Raw genomic sequence first — 6,000 nt, 5'->3', positions numbered from 1 at the left:
TGTGTTTAGTTTTGACTCGGTGTGTCTTATTAATGATGTCCAATTTAGGTGACCTATATGATGACATCCGAAAGCTTGCAATTCTTACAGGTAAATCAATATACATGTAGTCTTTAAATCTTCTGCTGCTAACTCACTGATAAGTATTATGGTCAATCATAATTATTAATCCAGAATATAGTAAATCTGTGTATATTACTTTTGCATGAGAAACAAAGATTGTTTAAAACGTTAGTTAATGTGTTTGACCTTAATCGAAAGAAATACGTCGTTTTTACTGGTGTGTGTGTGGATTTGGATTTTTAACGTAGCTTTAACAATTTTTCAGTCATATCGCTACGATGTCTGCATTGTGGCAGTTTATAGTGATGTCTAGCACTGGGGCATCATGCCGCAGACATGTAGCATGATGTCCCACCCAGTCACATTATCCTGACACCTGGCCGACCAGTCCTAACACTAACCTCTTAATGCTGAGCGCCAAGCGAGGCAGCTGTTAGTACCATTGTTGTAAGTCTTTGGTATGACTCGGCCGGGGATCGAACCCACGACCTCCCACATCCGAGGCGGACGCTCTAACCACTAAGGCAACGGAGCGGTGTCATTTTTACTGGTAAACACTCATCAGATTAAAGAAAAACAAGTATCCTTTAGTTTGATTCTGTGGCTTCTGCAGAAATGGTTTCGTTGTAAACGGAGACATGAAACAAATAGGGAAACATTTCTTTCCTCTAAAGTTCTGTGTAAAAGGCTACCCAATAAGGAGAATAATGCGAATAGGCAACTACTTTTATTTCATCAGTTTGCAGTCCTGCTTAAACCTTTTGAGTTGACAATGTTACGGTGACATATTTGTTTAAAATGTCCTGTACACATTTGCTAAAAGTAAAAAAAAAAGAAAATTATCCTAAGGAAATACGAAAGATATGTCAATAAACACTTTAAAACCCGCTCAAACATATACGAAGAGGCAAGTTAATTCTGGTTAGTTAGTTTTGTTTCAGTCATCCAGTGAGATAGTCATTAAGGATGCATAAAGGAGATGCTATGGTTTTCTAGTAGGCAGGAGAAAATGATAAAAAGACTTTTTATAAATACTGGTAAACACTCATCAGATTAAAGAAAAACATGTATCCTTTAGTTTGATTCTGTGGCTATTGCAGAAATGGTTTCGTTGTAAACGGAGACAAGAAACAAATATGGAAACATTTCTTTCCTCTAAAGTTCTGTGTAAAAGGCTACCCAATAAGGAGAATAATGCGAATAGGCAACTACTTTTATTTCATCAGTTTGCAGTCCTGCTTAAACCTTTTGAGTTGACAATGTTACGGTGACATATTTGTTTAAAATGTCCTGTACACATTTGCTAAAAGTAAAAAAAAAAGAAAATTATCCTAAGGAAATACAAAAGATATGTCAATAAACACTTTAAAACCCGCTCAAACATATACGAAGAGGCAAGTTAATTCTGGTTAGTTAGTTTTGTTTCAGTCATCCAGTGAGATAGTCATTAAGGATGCATAAAGGAGATGCTATGGTTTTCTAGTAGGCAGGAGAAAATGATAAAAAGACTTTTTATAAATGCATATAAAGATGTTCAAATATTCAACACGGGTTTATGCTTAAAACAGAAGACTGTTATAGATGCTCTGTCTAAACAATGGACCGTAGAACATTCATATTCAATTTCCTGGTTCACTGGAAAGGTGCTACAATGACCAGTAGATCCATAATTCAACTGTGATAAGATTTTATTGTACAGATTGCATATTGCAACACCATGGTGATTTTTATCATCTTGGTCAGGTTAAATTGATCTTTTTCTATGGTTGCATTCTGTGAACAAATTCTTTTATATTAAATGTAATGTATTCATACGGTGGCCAGCTTTTGCTTTATTGATCACATCTTTCTTATAGTTTACTTGCAGATGTCGGATAAAGAGACAAAGAGGCACAAAGACGTAACAGCTACGTTAAATAGTGTGTGTGTGTGTGTGTGTGTGTTGAAACGAATTAGACCTTTCTAAATGTATTGTAAGAAATGTCATAGTTACGTGTATATAAAGTAGCTTTGTAAATATTAGGTCAAAAATCACCGAAAAAATATCTTAACAGTATACAAGCATATATTAAATATAAATGTTAAAGCTTGATGTAGGTGATGGTAAACTTACATCATGTAGGAGAAAACAACTTGAAGATCTGGAAAATGTAATCTGGAATTATATCATTTCCTTATCGTTAACATGAAAGTACGGAATTGTTTTTATTGGGAATGAGCTTTTTTTCTCTTCATGAATGAACTAGTATGAATTTGGTAATGTATTGAATAGGATTGGTAGGCATGACTGATACTGCATGGTGTTAAAAAGTTCTTTTTGTATTACATACACGACTTGCCGTTTTGGTCTACAATGTCTTACATTTGTGTACAGATTTGTGTAACTCTTACATTTGTGTACAGACTTTTACTTTTGTGTACAGTGTCTTAAATGTGTGTACTAACGTAACATTTGTTTGGACTCTTACATTTGTGTACAGTGTGTTATACTTGTATGCAGTGTGTACATGTGTGTACAGTCTTACATTAATGTACAGACGTTTACACTTGTGTCTTAAATCATTTTGTATGCAGACATTTACATTAGTCTTCAGTCTTAAATTTGTGTACGGTGTCTTAAGTTTGAGTGTAGACTTTAACATTTGTGTCCAGTGTTCCAAATTTGTGTGCAGTTGTGCAGAGACTCTTATATTGGTGTACACTATAGTTCCTTTGTGTACACACTCTTACATCTGTCTTTGTGTACAATAGAAATTTGTGACATGTCTGCCAAAATCTATATTATGTCTTAATAACTTACAATTTGTAATGTTTTTGCAGTGTGTGCTATACTCTTGTTGCAGTTTTCAGGTTAAACTAATTGCATTTAATGCAACCATGCTCAACATAATGAATAATTGGAAATATTTACTGTAATATAGTGTGATTTGCAATTTGACATTCATTATGAAACACATCTACATTAGTTTGAAATTATCTGCTGTATGTAACACGTGTCATGAAATATATTTCATGTGAATTTGTATCACATGGTACATAATCGGGGAGCACATTCTAGCTGCGTGAAATAATTTTATGTAATTGTAATTGAAATGACCCGGTTGTCGGTTATTATACATCATTATTATTTAGTTTGATTTAAGTTAACTCGTAAACGATATGTTCAAACGTATATAGCCCTTGTCACTTTTTAGTTCTGTATCCTCCATATTTAAAGTTTAATTTCCTTTCGATCCATATTTATTTCTTGTATTGTAAGCCATTTTCTGATCGGTTGGTGCAGGAGTTGTATTAGATCCACTTCTTTGGACAGGTAGAAAAGCTGTACTACACATCAGTTTGCTATCTTGATTGCTGATGGCGAGCCTCTTGTCGACTGAGAAAATCTAAGCGTCTATCCGTATTTTAAAGATGATTCATTTTTGCCCTTATTTTTGTCGCGTAACGTAAAAATGGGTGAAATGGGTTGAGGTGGTTTGACTTTCTGCTGATCGCAAAATAGGAAACATTTACGTGCGTTTATTTGGTGGGGATTGTACTCATTTTAAGTGCTAGATAGTTAAGGAATTGGCTTTTATAATATATTTCTCGTTGCAAGATAAATGACTTGTTTTAATTTGTTTAAGTTATTCATATTCAGAAATGTTTTTGTCTGCCTTTTGTTCATCAATAATGTCGAAATGTAGGCCATCAATATATAACTGAAATTTTTTAATCTACATTTTAAGAAAAACAAAGTAGATTTCAAAGTAAGCAGTTAACTGCTTTCATAAGATATCTTTGTTTGGAGATTCTCAGCACAGTACTGAGCATAATTTATAATGACCGTGTGCCTTAAAATAGCCAGAAATAATTCGGTCCTGTCGCAGACAAAGTTATGTTACTGTTCTCTGTATAATAGCCATGTGCATATGATATAGTAATTGGAATTATATTAAATAAATATGATAATAAAATCATATTTACCAACGATTGTAAGACACTGAAATGTAACTTTTATCAGGATATTTTAATGATTTACACCACATAGGTGGTTAATACAACATATGTAGATCGCTTGTACACAACAACAAAACAACAACAAAATTACATTTTTCCTCATTTGTGATATTCGTGTTTTTGTGGCAGCTTGCGATACACTGGAAAAAATGTAATTCATGTGTGTGTTATTGTTTTTGTTAAACAATACCAGTTACAAATTGAATTGAATTAGATGCAGAATAATTTGCCTTGGTGAATACAATATTTATATCAATGACATGCGGCATACACGGCAACCAATCTATACCAATTGATATCTCCAAAACGAGGCTTTTGGAAAATATAGACCACTCGTCGATTTTTGTAGCAGTCTAATTAACGTTCTTTACGAAAGAATTTAACGAAATTTATTTTTATTTTTGTCCAGTGTTGTTAATATTTTGGACCGACCACGTAATTACTGCACAGATAGTGGTTCTCATTTCCGCTCGAATATCTTGTAAGACTGTCAAAGTAAGACTGTCAGACTGTGATAATATCTCATTTGGATCATAGTGTCATGTTTTGTACGCCTTTTCGCTAATACATTCTTGTTTTGTTCCAAAGCTGCGGAAAGGACACACTGATATTCCGAGGGATACCTGGTGACCAAACATGAGGCTGAAGCATATGTATAATCAATATCAGACTAATTCTTTCCCCTGGCACTGAATAAATTATGGTATTGTGTTTTAAGAACAGAAACACAGTAGGTTAGTTAGTGCCTGGAAAATGGATGAGAGTGTTTGCCTGAAGACACACTACATAAGTAGAGTATGGCTGACCCAATGGTGGGATTCCAGCCTGCTCACTGTAGGAAGTTAGACCAGTACGCTGACCATGAAGCCACTACATCACCGAGCCCGCAAAGACCATACACACTGCGAAACATTGGTCACCTATATTCACAAGATCTTACCGGTGGCAAAGTATAATATAAACTCTTTTATCACATAGTCGGTACACTTTGATTACAGTGTGTGCTGTTTAATATTTTTGATATTATAACATGTAAACATACCACTTTATATGGTTCTGATTGGTCCTAATAAGCCCATGAAATTAGTGTGCAGTATTCCCTTTACTGATTGGCTGCGACCATGGGAAAACTTTTGTTTAAACCCCGCCTTCTGGAATTGTGTGTTTTCATTGCACATTTTTGGCCGCCATTTTTTTATTCGACTCGCGAAAGGGAATGGGAGAAGAATGGTCTCGTCTGTTTAAATATTGCCAGTTTACCCACACAGGGGTTTATTATGTCATGTCAAACATATGATAACATGAAAAATGGCACACACACCCCAAGACAAGAATAATAACAATAAGTAAAACTACGAGTATTGCACAGATGATACCGAGGATGGGGTGAGGATGGAGGCGGCCGTGTATCTGTAGCATGGAATCCACCCTATATACAAGCTTGGTTTAAATGTGAAGTTACTGAATCAAGAAAACTCACCTTTGTTCACAGAAGAATGTTGACATAGACTGGTCTCCCCAACTGACAGAACTTTATCCAACCACAGCATATTTACGTGGTAAATGTGATGCAAGTCCGACTCAAAAAGAGGTCTGCTTATGTTTTCTGAACAATCTAATGTTCCAAATCAAATACTGCAAATATCCGGTCAAAATATGTTACAGTAAATATGTGTATTTCTGCATCCAGTAATCTTCTTTTCACAAAAATATCGCAACATTGTAATGTTTAGTTGTGATGCAGAATTTCGACGTAAACACTGGCATTGTGTTGTGTAGGCTACATCAAACCGGTACTGTGCACCGTATCAAAGAATGTGGCATCACACGCATTGGGCATTTTGTGTTGATAAATGTTTTATCTTTGTAAAAATGTTCTGTTTATTTGGAGGGGCTCTTATTCTTTGATTTATAGTTAGCATAAATGTAAATTATACT

Source organism: Sinohyriopsis cumingii, chromosome 15, assembly GCF_028554795.1.
Source record: "Sinohyriopsis cumingii isolate HCF-2022 chromosome 15, ASM2855479v2, whole genome shotgun sequence".
Lineage (NCBI taxonomy): Eukaryota > Metazoa > Mollusca > Bivalvia > Unionida > Unionidae > Sinohyriopsis > Sinohyriopsis cumingii.
This window is presented reverse-complemented; position numbering follows the sequence as displayed.